Source organism: Pezoporus wallicus, unplaced genomic scaffold (genome assembly GCF_028554395.1).
Source record: "Pezoporus wallicus isolate ANWC-B61680 ecotype Strahan unplaced genomic scaffold, APGP_CSIRO_Pwel_v1 contig_6275, whole genome shotgun sequence".
NCBI lineage: Eukaryota > Metazoa > Chordata > Aves > Psittaciformes > Psittacidae > Pezoporus > Pezoporus wallicus.
The window spans coordinates 943,822-959,455 of NW_026636901.1; the positions used below are offsets into that span (position 1 = coordinate 943,822).

Sequence of the window (15,634 nt, forward strand, 5' to 3'; positions counted from 1 at the left end):
AGAGCTACAAGTATGCCGAGGCAGTGTTTATTTAACAAAAATTTGGCTTATGTTAAAATAAGCCTTTTGAATTAAAATACGCCTGTCTGCATCCACTTTGCTGTACTATGCCGTACAGCTGCCGTGGCAATACAGCTTCTGTTGGGGACTTGCAGGCCTTGAAATTTGCCTGCACCACTGTCTGGTGTGTGGATGAGTGGGGATGTTCCAAGTGGATGCGGGATGTTTATGCTGAAGATTTTTGTCTTGGGTTATGTATATGAAAGTCGTGATTTATAGGGAGGGGGAGTAAACTGCCTTTTCAGTGAGGTAAGGAGAGTTGAAAGGAAAAGTCAGAGTACATTTTGGTGCTTCCATATAAATATGCTGTTTCTTGCAGCTTGTCTTCTGTATATGGAGAAAGGTGTTGGGATCCTTAACTGGTGTAGGCAGCAAGTGATGGAGACAGTAATAACGTTCTCTCTCATTTTGGCTGGGTTTTCATTTGTGGAAGTGCATGTTGCGACTGTTTTGGGATTCACAAAGAAGATAAAATAGGAGGTAGCTAGCTTGTCTTTGCTTCATTTTATGAATTTTTAAGTATAATCACCTAATGATACACATTTGCTTCAGGAGAGGTAGTTGGCATATTTGACTTGCTAACTTGGGTCCAAATTGTTTCTGTATTTTCCTGACTTTTTTTCCTTGCAGTAGTGCTAGAGGCTTCTCCCAATTTTTAAAAAATGCATGAAATTTACTGAATCAGATCAATATATATTAACCAGAGAGAGAATTTGGAGATCCCCTTATGCACTCAGTAATGCAGAGCTTTGCAAGGACCTCTTGCCTGTAATGTGAGGTGTAGTCATAGGTTGTGGTAGATTGGGGTCCAGCTGTAGCATGCAAGTGGCATGCAAATGGCATGTAGTGACTTGAGGGAGAACAGGGGAGAAGCCAACCTGCAGAAAGTGTTGGGAAGAACTCTTGAGTGCCTGTATGAAAAGCTTTTGCATTCATTATCAGTTCAAACCAAGAGTTCTGACACGCTTGTGAGGGCATAAGAATAGTGTGCTAGAGACCAAGTGGGGTGAATGTTTGGGTGCTCATAATTAACTGTGTGTCTGTGCAGTGCAGAAACTGTTACTGTGCACACACTTTTGGTCCTTTGCTTTGTCAGACTCTGTCATTGATCTGAAAGTGTGTGTGCATGTGCAGCTGTTTGGATTAACACTTGATGATCTCATCTTGTAAAATGCAGTATAGTGGTGAGCTACTGTTGGAGTCATGGGATTGGGTAGAGATTCAAGTTTCAATTTATAAACAAATTTTGAGGAAAACTTTTTGTATTAGTGGGTTTATTTTAAGTATCTGTCAGCATTTTCATTTCTTTTCTTTTTTTTTCAGTCACTCTCGCTGCTGCCCCAGCATAGGCAGTTGCTTGACAGTTAAGTTTGTCTTGTTTGTGTGGATCATTCACATGGTTATGAGACAGAACCATTTTAAAATATGCAAGTAGTCATTAGAAACAGTGAGGCTGGTAGCATGAAAATATCCTGAAATTGTTTGAAGTTGTTTTTTTTTTTCTTAATTTTTTAAATCGAATAGGCCTCTACTGTCCCATGTTTCCACCTCAAACTTAAATTACTGGTGTTACTTAATTTTACTGTATGTAAGTGTAGGTGAACGTGGTTTTAGTTTGTGGGTTTGTTTGTGGTTTTGTTGTTTTTTTTTTCCTCCCTGAAGTGCCAACTTCTCACTCCCATTTTGTAAAAGTATTGTAGGACTTAAAAGCCGAAGTGGGTTAAAGGCTTTTGACTATGACACTGAGGCTCATAAAAAGAGTACTGGTACAGTTTAAGATGAGCTATGTTAATTGAACCATGTGTGTTCTTGTTGCAAGTACAGAGTAAAAGGTAATAACTCAAAGTTTTGAGGCACAAAGTAGCTTTTCTGTGCCAGATTGTTTTCTTATATTTGTTTAGAAATTAGATGTACACGCATACAAATGCACAAATGTAGAAAATACAAAAGAAACAAAGTGCATCAGGAGGTTTTTTTTCTTCCTTAACCTGTGGAAGATACAGTGCTTTCTTGCTAAGTGGGTTAGTTTTCTCCTGTAACTATGAGACACACACACCCTGCTTGGTACACCCTAATTTTGTATTAATGTTGATTTTTACTTTTCATGGGATGAGATTGTTCAAAATATGAGGTCATTTATGGAAAACTTTTCTACTGCATGCAAAGATTATTTTTAAGTATTGAAGTAGACTTTCTCTATGATTAAACATTAAAATGCCACTTTTAGGTAGTTCTTGTACATCATTGCTTAATATTTTGGAACAGATTACAGCAGGACAAAGTATTTTTTTGTTATAACTATTGTAATTCTACAAAGCTAGACTCCAGCAATATGCACTGAAGCATATTACATAGTAGTAGTTTGGCTAGCACAACTTGGCTGTAATGTTTTAAGGTGCTCTGAAACAAATGCAGTCTTTCACTGAATTTGGTTTTAATCTCATGTGTTTGCTAAACTCTTACGGATTTCGTTATGGCTGAACAATTTGTAAAAACCCTATGATTGTTCTCCAGAGTTTACGGTTGTTAATATCCACCCATTGTTTGCTGTTAGCTGTAAAAACACTTGCATTGTTTTTAAACTGGGAAAAGAAAAAAAAGTGTTTTAATGATTTATATTGGTATATGCCAAACAAAATGTATAGTGTTCTGCATGCTTGCATGCATTTTAGGCATGTATGTACATATTTATTGTTAAGTAGCAAGAGCCATGTCCTCTAGTTCTTACCATATGTCGTTTTGCTTGTCGTTCATGGAAATTTTGTATGGTCTCAGGAAGCAGCGTTTAAGCCTGTATGAAAGATTGTAGCCATAAACCTTCAATCCTGGATACCCTCTGCTTTAAGGCTGTATGTGTTCGTATTACGCATCTTCTCAGTGGGAAATTCCTTGAGTATTTAAGAAGATAATCTGACAGTGTCATGCTGGCTGTGCCTGTGCATGTATATACCTTGGCCAAATGGAGTACTGGAGGTGTGTGACAGTATTTGCTGTTTTATGGTATATGTGCTACTGTGGTGTCATGTGCAAAACTTTTTTTTTTTAAGGGGTGGGTGTTTTTTATGTTTGAGATAGCAAATGTGTCAGTAAAGAGAGTTGCCCAAGTGTCCTTTTTTAACTCTCTGCATTACCAAAGGAAACAGGTGGAGGATAAGCCATTTGAATTAGCATGAATAGGAACCAGTCTTACATGGAAAGATGCCCTTGGACATAAGGGAGATGTCCAGCAAGCATGCAAGATTTGTATGTGTTTCTTACACCTGTATCAGTTGAACTGAAGATTTAGATACAAAACCTGGTGACTTAAGATTTTCTGTAGATAAGTTGAAAAGGAAGCGGGTCCTTTAAGCCAACAATGGAATACACTGGTTTTATGTAATGTTTTCTTCAGATGGAGAATCAAAAAAGGCTACCTTATTTTTCTGGTAACTTGTATCAGTCTTTCCTACTCAAACTGAATACTTCAGAATAATTTTAGGTAGTTAGGACAGTACGTAACTAAAATGAACAAGTAGTTAACATACATCTTGATAGGTAAATACATCTTATTTAGAAGAAGCTGTTTCTAAGGAAATATAATTTTCTGGGTTAAGAGCACCTTGGTACATTCTCACACAGACATTTCTGTAAAACTCTCTTTTAAAATCATCATCTGGACATTGGTGTGATAACATATGAAGAACATCTATTTAAGAACATATTTAAGGGGTTATTAAAGGGATATTTTGTTTGCAGCCATTAAAAATGTGTTGTTGCTCTTTCAGCTTTACGTTTTTAAAAGTGGTGTGCACCCACAGAAAGTAACAGGAGCTAGCTGAGGGCCTGAATAATCAAGGAATTGTAACCAATTTAATTTTATTCATATGTCTAAGAGCCAGGTGACCTCAAATTTATATCTTACATTGATAAACAATATTGAGTTAGTGCAGGAAGGAAAAGTATATGCTGTGCAGAAGACTCCCTTGAGAATGGACATTTGAGTGAATCCTGAAAGTTAAGGAATAATTCTGCTTCTTTAGCTGCTTAAAATTATTTTTGTTGGTGTTCATAGGGGAGAGCATTTCCTTGGAAATAATATGATGACCTCTGCAAAATTAATCCCAGGAAGCTGTGAAACAGCATTAGAAGGTAGATGTGCGATTAATGGTAATTAGCTTTGTTGCAGTAATAGAATGCTGTAAACACACCAATGTGTTTCTTTGCACTACTGAATGATACAAGACTTGGGGAAAAAACCGTTCTTGCGGTTGAATGCTACTATGTATGCGCAGCTGTTAATAAAATTATGGCAGTTTTTCAGCATTCACCTTTTGTTTAATTACAAAACCTCTGTCAAGAAAGATTAGGAAAGCAGTAGAAAACCAAGGAGGAATTAGATTGTAGGAAGTATTAGGAAGCCATATATGCAGTGGTTTTTAGTATCAAAAAAGGAAACATGCAGCGGACTTTAGTTATTGTTACCTTTGTGTAAAGAAGTTAGGTGCATTAACACTGGAAGGCATGAGTTTAAGAGACAACCACAGGTTTAGAAATTGAAAGTTTTGAAAGTTACTGGGAGAGTTCCAGGAACAGCACAAATGTGGGTTTGGTTTTTTTTTTGGTTATTTTGTTTGCTTTTTTTTTTTTTTTAAATATTCTGGAAGCACGTTGTTCCCCAGATAACTAATATTGATACAGAGACTAAACTGAAGTGTGATTGCAGGCAGATCTTTGTCCTTCGTAGATTTTCAAAGGACAAATGGCATGGAATAATCAAACTACTTAATTTGTACACTATGCTGTGTTTAATAGTACTGTAGTGTTTTATCCCAGAACCCTGTGTCAGGTGCAGTAGCCCACAGAAAAGTTTTATTTCCTTCTGCATTTGAGAAGGTGGTGTGGGTAGTCCACAAACAAAAAAAAAATAAGCCCCATGAAACAAGTTTCCTCCTTTGTCGGTCCGTGCAAGCAAAATCATCCAGCCAAAGCACTGGTATGAATGATATGGCTTAGATGAGCCCCATTGCGTCGGTGCAGCTAGACTTTCTCTGAAGAGGAGGTGGTGTTGCAGTATGTGCATAGTTTGAATAAAGCGAAATTGATGAAAGCGGAAACCCCTAGTGATTCAGTAAATTAAAGATAGAGGCTGTTATCACTGTAGCCTCGGCACAGCTGAGCTGTGTATCAACACTGCAGAGCTGTGTTATTTGTAAATTACATTGACCTGCTCTGTGTGTGGAAAAAGCATCTATTAAGAATGGGACTACATAGTTTTGTCTAGTGTCTGGGTCTGGTTTGATCTCAGAGCAAACAGGTGTATTAGATGTCTACCCAAGGTCCTCATAGATAATCTATGCCTTTTGTTTCGTGTCTGTGAGAATGCCATGCGGTCCTTCTCAAAACAGTTTGGGACTCAGCCCCAGCTATCAAAAGTCTGGTTTTGGTTTCCCTAAGGGAAGTTGTGGAAAGGGCAGTTAACATTTGAAATACGTTATATTCTACCAATTCCCAATCGTATCTTCTGTGAAGAGATCAGTGCAGCTAGGTCCTTAATTTTTTTGTGAAGTTAACATTTGAAAATACAGCTCTCGTCTTGGAAGTATCAAATGTGGGTAAGATTCTTTTTTCAGATGAGATTGGCCACCTTCAAATTAAATCCAAGGCAAGAGATCAGGTTTACTTTACTGTTCCATAGGAACGTGGTATAAGTGTTTGAGATGGAAACCCAACCTGTTAGAGATTCATTCTGTAAGCAGGAATTGAGAGTTTAGAAATTACTGATTTAGTTATGATATACCCATGAAATCAACCAAAAGAAAATCCCCTCTTGGTATAGTTTCATAAGCTGAGTTCCATGTAATGAACATTTTGGGTATGTTCTGAAATTCTCCATTAGAAAAAAATATTTTATATGTCACAGTATTTGCTCTTGTGGCACAGAATATGCATTAACTGACTAGTCTTGTGGTATGCTTGTCACTGTACCCGAGTTACATGCTCACTAGGTGCTAAGCATCCTGCTTCTTGGTCCTTGGCTTGGTTCATTGCTCCACCAGCTGCAAACTCAAAAGAAACAAGGTAATCTTTGGCAAGAATCTTTGTGTTGAGTGAGAGCATTCTGTAAGTTAAGGAAAGTTGCTTTATTCTCCTTGTTCTATAAATCCATTACAGGAGAGATTTTAACTCTGTAAATCTTCAATGTTAATTATTGTGCTCAGAGAATGCTGGGATAGAATGCAGAAAGCTATTCCAGCCCAGAATACTGGGTGAACAGAGTGAGCCAGAAAGTCAAACAGAAGGTGTCTGTAGCAGCAATTGCTAACTTAGAAGGCCAGAAAAACTCAAGTTAGAAAAGATGCCATTATTCATTGTGCTTTTAGGAACTGATGACGCTTAGAAAGCTGAGGATCAAGTATGGAACATTTATTTTACTCTGATTCTGGAATTACTAAACACTGTATGTGCCACTTTGTTTCATACACCAGAGCAGTAAAAGCAATGGATATTAAATGCTGAAAGCTGAAGGCATAGTTCATATATCTTCAGGATCTTATATAGCCGTCCAAGTACTTCAGTAATTTGATGTTTGCCCTTTTGGAGTGTGTCACTTAGATGCTGTTGAAATCAACATTTATGTTGATAGTGAAAACCTTTCAAAGGTTGTTTGCAAAACGGAACAACTGGAAAAAAACAAAAACTGCCAAACCCTAAACAAACAAAAACCAACATAAAATAAAAAAATAAAAAAAGAACAACACAAACTAAGCCCAAAAAACCTGAGAAAATCAAACCCACCCAAAAATAAAACCAAAAGCCAAACAAAATAATACTCCCTTGTTACAAGTGTAGTTTGCTTGAACTCAGTTGATCTTTTAGGAGAGAAAATGATGATTCTTACAGTACTCCCTTTTTGTTTGTTTGTTTATTTGTAAAAAGAGGTAATAATAGCCTGGAAACTGAGACACTGTGCTGGGGGGAAGAAGGCCCAAAGAGTAAAATACATGATCTTAACACATATATTTTAATAGCTCTGGTTAAATTCTCTTCTGGTCCTTTTCATTCCAAGTTTGTGTTGATGGTACCTGACTTAGAAGTATTCTTAAAAAGGCTGTCAATCTTCATACCAATTTAATCTGTCTTGTCCTGAGGCTGCCAGTTTTTCCTAGGAGTGGTTATGATGTGTGCATCTGGTCATCATTAGCAATGATGAGATAGGTAGCTTATCTTAGTGCAAGCCACTAGGCAAGTGTCTGACTTCTGAACGCTACTGATGTGGCTCATTATTGAGAGAGATTTAGAGATCAGTGTCCCTTTATCTTATTACTGTTCCTCTAATCCATCAGATATCCTTTTAAGTGAATTTCTGTGGGGGGGTTCATCTGATAGGTTGCAGGTATTGCATGTCATGCCAAAAGGATTTAGTGTAAATCCCCCATGAGAAAGACTTCTCATGTCTGAAGCTTTTTTTAACCACTCAAGATAGAGAAACATCTTTGGCAATGCTAAAGCTCCAGCCAAAATCACGCTATCACTTAACCTTAATCTTAAGAACATGGAACAGATCCTCTTGGATCACAACGGCCAAGTTGTGCCTGACTAATCTAGTGGCCTTCCATAATAGAGTAACTCATCAATGGACAAAGAAAGAGCTACAGTGTTATCTAGGCCTTCTGTAAGGCCTTTGATACTGTCCCCGACAATATTCTTAATGCTAAATTGGTGACATGGGTTTGATAGATGGACTGGTAGAGGATAAGGAATTGGCTTGATAGCTGCATGCAAAGAATTAGTCAATGGCTCAGTGTGCAAGTGGAGACAGTAATGAGTGTTGTCCCTCAAAGGATTTCCAGATGACAACAAACTGAGGGGTGCAGCTGGTATGCTGGAGGGGAGGGGATGCCCTCAACAGGGACCTTGACAGGCTTGAGAGGTGTGCCCGTGTAAACCTAATGGAAGTCCAGCAAAGCCAAGCGCAAGGTCCTGGGCTCCTTGACCTTCAGTTCTGGCAATCTCTGATATCAGTACATACTTGTATTTGAGTAAATTGACTACTTGATAAATTAACTATTAGCATCAGTAATATTCTACTTCTAAAGATGGCTTGGCTTATAGTCATTTAAGCTTGGCTTTTAGTACTATCCGTGATCATAGGAATCTAGAAACATTCTGTGTCCAGGGTAACTTTTGTTCTGTTGGTGTTTACTTAATTCCATTCATTCTTGCATCTTATCTGCAAGACATGATAATAATGAATTCTGATTCACTGTGGTTTTGTTCTGTGTTTGGCTGTCCAACAGAGTAATATGCTACTATTAATTGTTAAATCTAGTTAGGGTTAAGAACTAGACTTAAGATAATCTCTGAAGATTTTAGTCCTTGAACCAAAACCAGGTAAACAGTTTGAACAGAATTTGCTAATAGCTTAATTGTGGCTGTACTCCCAATGACAAATGCAAACCTCTGACATAAAACAGTTAATAAGGACACCTTTAAGTGTTTCACTTCGAGAAATTTCTGGCACAAGCGTTCTCTCGGTAATGGCATTATTGTGCCAGTAATTTTTTATTATTTTTTTTGAATTACAACCATGTCAGTTGTACTAGTTCAGTTTTCATTTGGTTATTTTCAGAAAATACTTTGTCTGAATTTTTTTACAGACTTTCTTTTGGCCTGCAATTTCATTTGCAAAGTGAGGAGCATAATAACTTAAATTTTTACATAGCTTTTTTTTTTTTTTTTGGTCTGTGGAGTTTTCCCATTAAATAACATACAACCAATAAAACAGGAGGAGGTACATAACTGTTGTTTCAGAAGGCAAAATATGGTAGTTTTCATTGCTAATTATGCAAAGATACTGTGTATATGACTTGTCAAGCCATTAGTGCACATTCTTATGTTAGAATAGCTTAAAAAAAGAGGAAAAAAAAACCAACCCAAAATACCAACCAACCAAAACCAAACCCCACTATTACCATACTTTGTAATGCCTTTGCTTTGTTTTAGTTAATCATATCTGTAAGGAGTGACGATACATTCTGGAATAATCCATCTGTGAGGAAGAGGGTCATCACCTTAAGTGCATGTGTGTTTCAATTGTTTACATGTCGTCCCTGCCCATGGCAGGGGGGGATGGAACTAGATGATCTTAAGGTCCTTTCCAACCCTAACTATCCTATGATTCTATGTGTTTACATGATACCAAGGTACTATCTGCATAGTGACACACAGTTCTCTTATACCTTCTGGTTTCTTTGCAAGAAAGCCAAAACGCTGGAAAGTGGTCAGAACAGAGACATAAGCAAGACAAATGTTCATTTGTTGATTTTTGTATATCTGTTTTCTTAAAAAACAGTATTTCAGCCTACTAATCTAGATTGTAGTTTGGGTATAGCAACATTAGTTGTGTATATCACCTCTCAGTAGCTCTCAGGCTTGCTCCTGTGGTGTTGGGTTTTGTGTGTGTGGTTGGTTTGTTGTTTTGTTTGGTCTCTTTTTTTTGGGGGGGGGGGAGGTGTGAGGTGTGGGTTCTTTTGAACAAGTGTATACACGGCTATCCCACAAAATGCCAACAACCTGTCTGATAAACTGTTAACTTATTGTGGGATTTATTTTCTGACATAGATGATTAAGAAACAAGGGACAAAAAGAAAACATTTTAATGTCCTCTGTTTGTGGCACAGTCAGGATGGTTTGTAGTTCAATCCTAACCCTGTAACTGTAGGGTGGATTTTGTAGAATTTTAATCATTCCTGTAGCTGTCTTTTGACTCCTTTCCAACTCTTCCAACATCATTAGTGAAGTACAAATGATCAGAATTGAACAGTGGGTTGTATATACTTTTTTATTACAAATACAGGGGTAAAATTTCTCTTCTGATAGTTGGGATACCACTTTTGAGGTGTGTTCATGGAGTACGACAGCCTTCTGAGCCACAACATTAAGCTACTCATGTTTAGATGATTACCTGCTGTAACTCAAATGATCTGTCAATTGCTTTGCAGGGTGGGTTCATTCATTGTTTGGCAAGCTTATATTTAACAATGTTCAGATGCACAGTCTTTGCCTGTTTGTTTTACAGGTTTATTCTGATTACTTTCAGCATTATATCATCTTTGTAATCTGCTAGTTCAAAGCTTTTTGCTCACCTACAAGTAGCGTTAGTAATAATTTTATATTTTTATTCCATCTTGTGGGTGAAGATACTTAAGTTTCTTATCCGAGTTGGAATCTGGTTTGGAGTATAGCTGTCTGAGAACTTCTGCCTTTGTGATTTAATAGTTACTGTTTATACAACTGTTGCTTAGTGCATGCTATCTTGGTTTGTTGTACGAGTTGCTTAGCAGATGCCTAGCTCCTCAAAACCACTGACTTTGTACAGCAAACCATCTGAAATGTTGTAACTGCATAGCTGTTGGTATGCATTCTTTCCCTCAACTTTCTCATCCTTTGGAGGTTTTTTGGGTAGTAATTCAAGAGTTACAAGGCAGGAGGACTTCCTAGCCAGTCCTTCTAAAGCTCTTTGATAAGGGCTGTCTGGACCTGCTGAGTGACAATATTCTAATTTTAGTAAATCTTCTGTAATGTTTATCTGTGGTAGGTGCTACAGTAGAAACTCTTTAATTGTCATTGCAAATACGGTCTCTATTTCACTAAAACCAAACCAGAAATATTTGCAAATTATGTATGTTTTTTTCTGTGTTAATAAATGCTTATGTTCTCCAGTAGCAGTTTGGTGAGCAGTGTAGGTTTTATGTGGAGCCCTACAGTTCTTCATCTGACTTTCTTTTAACAACTTGTGAAGTTTCACAAATTTTTGGCTTACCTATTCCAATTTTCTCCTTTTATATCCCCTCTTATCCAGGCTGCTTTTACTAGTTTTTACTTTTCTTTGTTTTGTAGAATTGAGGCTGTCCAGGCTGTTCCATAAAATCTGCTGAAATGACTCCGAGTTGTCCCTATTTTAAATCTAAATCCAGAATTACACTTGTAATTCTGTCATCTTTTGCCAAGTAGCTCTCACAAAACACAGCATACCTGTAACGTACCTCTACTACTAATGTTGGGACTTCTTTTGTTTACACATAGCCAGTGGTACAGAGTTGTAATCACATGCTTTTGCAGTTACTTTTGACTGTAGTTGTGCCACATGTTCTTAAGTGTTTGTGTGGTGCTTTTCTGATTTAGAAATTAGTTTGTAAACTTGCAGAAATACAAAGGTAATTTGCTTCAGACCTTTAGCATCAGTTACGCAGCCCTGGGATACTATAACTCCTTACCTTTTCATTAAAGAGTTTAAAGAGCCCCACTCAGTTGTCTGTCACATTAGCTGTGATATCTGACACAGCACCAGCTTTTGTGTCAATTTTTCTGCTAGAATTTAAACCAAAAATGTTAAAGATCACTAGCTGCAGGTCAGTTCTGAAGAATACAAAAAAGCTAATCACTGCACTTCCACTCGTGTAAGTCTTTGCTTCAGTTATAATTCCTTCAAATCTTCACCTATATATATTAGCAATTTTTTCAGTTTATGCATCTAGAACATTTCTATAGTTTAATTTCTCCATTTATTTTGGTTATTAATTTGATCCTAATCTTATTTTGACTTTATTTATTCATTCTGACACCTTCACCTCCTCCATTCTTCAATTTCAGTAGTGCAACGATAACCTGACCTCTCTGACCAGCCTGCCTTCCTGAATGTTTTTCCTCCCTAACACCGAAAAGTGTCCAAACTCTGCAACTCCCGTCTTCCACAGAAATCCAGTGACTAGTCCCCAGAACAAAAACCCTGTCATGTTCTTTTTCTTCTGGTATGGAACAGAAATTTTTGTTCAAACTAGGTGTCAGGCTAGTAAGTGTTGGATGTTTAGGTATTTATAATTTGAGACATTCAGACAAGTTTGTCTCTTGGAGTATACATTAGGCACTTGCAGAATTTTACTCTCGTTATTTCTGTTAAAGGCAGTTAAGCGAGTCTCTTGATCTGTTTGCAGGGATTTGCTTGCGTCCGAATAGAGCTCACTCTAATGGAACAGCTATCCCAGGTGTCTGTGCCTGTGCCTCAGGGTACCTACTGCAGGCTGCTTCTGTGTAGTGCATGCACAGTGGTCATGGCTCATCCACTTGATGAGCCCTTTATGGATATATGCCAGTGGTTTTGTGTAAGGGTCACTACTTGGTAAATGCTGGCAGCAGCTGCTTAGCACTTCTGTGAAATACAAAACCAGCTTCAGGTTGCACATTGAGAAACATGGCCTTCAGAGGCCTGGTGCAAGGGAGTTCTGCATCTTTTACAGGGGATGGGATCTGTCCGTGGAAGCCACATGCTCCTTGTTATCAAGGAAGAAGTGGATGTGCCAGGACCTAACTGCAGTTGGAAGTCTGGCATGCCTATAGGATCCCTTCTTCCGCTTACCACTCATCTAGCTTTCAGACTTCTGTGAACAGACTTAATCTTACCAGGATGAGGATTTGAGGCCCATGGGGCTACTACTTACTTGTAGGACTGCTTTGACTTGCATAACTGTGGAGACCAGCAGGTTTTTGCATAATTTTCAGACATGCACTGACACAGCTAAAGCATGGTTGGGACTTGACTCTGCGCTAACACAGGTGCAGCCTGAGCTCCTATATGCCCTGGCAAGACAGTTTCTTTATGTAGTAGAGTGCTTAGGCCTCTTCTTGCACTACCTGGGGAGCAGTGGGTTTGAAGCTAGGCTTCCCAGTACAAGAGAGGGAGGCATCAGCAAAAGGTGCCTAAGGTGATGAAAGAATTTGAACATCTCTCCTGTTAGTAAAGGCCAAGAGAGCTGGAACTGTTCAGCATTGAGAAGGGAAGGTTTGGGGAGGGATCTTGCCAGTTTACATAAATCTCTGAAGGTAGGGTACAAAGAGAACAGAGCCACGCTCTCTTTTATTGGTGCCCAGTGGCAGGGCAAGGAGGGAATAGGAGCAAACTGAATCACTGGAGGTATCTCCTGAACCTCAGGATGTACTTGTATTGTGAGGGTGACTGAGCACTGGCACAGGTTGCTTGGGGGGCTGTGGAGTCTCCCTCCTTAGAGATACTAAAGAAACATCTAAATGAGGTCCTGAGCAGCTTGTTGTAGGTGGCCTTGCTTGAGCAGGGGGTTATGTGAGATGACTTCCAGAGGTCCCTTCCAACTTTAGCTGTTCTGTGAAATACAATATTAGTGCTGCAGCATAATCTTGCAGATATAGGTCAGCTGTGTCACCAGTTTGCTCAACCCTTTAATTAGTATTTGTATGAGAATCCCATGGGATTGTGTTTCACTATGCTACCATTCACTTATCAGTTGCTTATGGGTGTACAGTTGTTTTGTGGACACTGCTGCACCACTGTGACCTGGTACCTGAGGGAAAACCAGTGGAAACCTTAGTTCTGCAGTTCAGAGGTGTTCCAATAGCAGACAGTATGCAGCATGCTTCTCTGAGAGTAGCCGTCTTTGCTGGTTAAGTTTGATAGGGAGCACGGCAGCGTAGCTTGCACCCTTGGGTCATAGGTTGTGTTAGGTAGAATGTAAGCCCAGACCAGTACCAAAACATCCCGATAAGTGACATTTGGGTGTGGTCACAGACTCAGTTGTTTTGCCCAGTGCTCCAAGATGCCCTGTCTAGTGCCAGCAAATTCCTTTTACACAAGACAAATTATTTACAGACTTTTAAAAAAGTAACAAGAAAAATACTCTCTTCTCCTCCCCTCCCCTCTCAACATTCATCACCAACGGAAGTGTGCTGCAAAATCAGGGTTATTTGCAAGAAATGGGGGCTAATTCTCACTATGCATATCCATGAAAGAAAGATGGCTTTCTGCCAGTTACTGTGCACTGAATATGTCTGTTCTAAAACACATACAGGTGATATTTTAAAACAGCCAGTCTGTCCAGTTGAGGTTGCTCTGAGGTCAGGTGAAAAGGCTGGGAAGAGAGGAAGAAGTGCTTAGTCTGCTGGTCTGTAGTCCTGCTGAGCTCAGGCCAAGTGCTGGAGTGGCAGAGCAGGCAGCTCTTGCCTTGGCTCCTGGGAGAGGCCAGAGCTGACAGGAGTTCGGTGTAAACAGTTGCCTGCTAGAAGGGCTGGTGGCTTCTATTAGAGGACTTGTGGGGATGGTATGGAGGGGGACAGGCTCAGGTGCAGACAGGGCACCCCTTTCCAAAGCAACCAGTAGTCCTGCTTGCACTGCTTTGTTGCTTTCTATAGGAACCCCTCTCCTAGCTCATGTTTGAGGGTAAGCTTGTAGCACTGGTATGGTGCACCTTGCATCCAGTCTCCCACCTCCAGTACCCAAAAGCATCTGCTGCCTCCATGTCCACTGATGACTGCCTGGGAAAGTGAAGTGTGAGGCTGTGATGCACACCTTAGGTCTGTCTGCATTTGCTCTGCAGCAGGGAAGAATGGAGGTGTTGATGTGGTCTTGTGGCAAATCATGTCATGAAGATCAATTTGAGAGAGATGGAACATTTGTCAGGCTGCCCTGGAATGGCAGCCATGGCCCATCAGTAGATCTCTTAATGTAAAACTGCTGCTCAGTGCTCCTATTGTAACTAGGCAGTGAAATCTGTGAGGAGGGCTGCACCTCACCAAGTGAGAGCCATCAGGTGGTTATGCTTTGCTTTTTGCTGTTTTCCAAAACTGGACTTTTTTTGTTTGGGTTTTCTTTTTTTTTTTTTGTTTTTTTACCTTTTTATATAACCCTATGTGATTCTTGTGGTTGGTGGTTTGTTTTTTGTGTTGGTTTTTTTTTTGGTGGGTTTTTTGTTTGTTTGGTGGCTTTTTTTATGGCTTGGGTTTTTTAAGTAGTCTTCTGAGTCCTCAACCTGTAGAATTTCTTCGCATCTTGACTGAAAAAGCAAATGATGACATTGTTTTCCAGGCTGTCTTTAGATGGTTCCTCTAACTGGTCTTTCATTATTACCCCTCCTGCAGAAAAGGCGTATTAACAAAACAGACCCGCAAAGCCAGCAAACCCCCTTCCATGTTATGGAATAGAAGCAGAGAAAATCTTGGAGCTTTTGGTGTATGCTCTTCCTTGTGAGGAAGTATTGTGAGCTTGTTAATTTTCTGGTGTATCTTGCTCTATTATGAAGTACCTTGGAATATCTCAGGTTTCCTTCATTGAGAAGGTTGTAATGAGGACATTTGAATTTAATTTTTATATTTAGGTTTGCAGTTGTAAATGAAGGTTTCTGCCTTCTTGCCAAAAGGGATACTTCTGATTCAGTTGCCTTACAGGGGAAGTTTAGATTGGATATAAGGAAGAAGTTCTTTACTGTAAGGGTGGTGAGCCCCTGGAATGGGTTGCCCAGGGAAGCTGTGAATGCTTCATCTTGGTGGTGTTCAAGGCCAGGTTGGACAGAGGCTTGGGTAACATGGTTTAGTGGGAGATGTCCCTGCTCGTGGCAGGGGCTTGGAACTTGGTGATCTTAAGGTCTTTTCCAACCCTAACTCTTTTATGATTCTACTAATGAACCACTTTTCACAGAGCGGGAAGATTATCCTCTCCCCAAGTCTTTTTGAAGCAGAAGACCTCCTTGATCAATTGATAATGAAAATTCTGAAGTTCACTGCTTTCATAGTA

General features: G+C 39.3%; 1 protein-coding gene across 1 annotated transcript in view; it reads left to right on the forward strand.

The window, feature by feature from the left end:
- LOC130595432 (guanine nucleotide-binding protein G(q) subunit alpha) overlaps nucleotides 1-15,634 on the forward strand; it is a 119,177-nt gene that overhangs the window by 1,099 nt on the left and 102,444 nt on the right. The gene's annotated exons all lie outside the window — the stretch shown is intronic.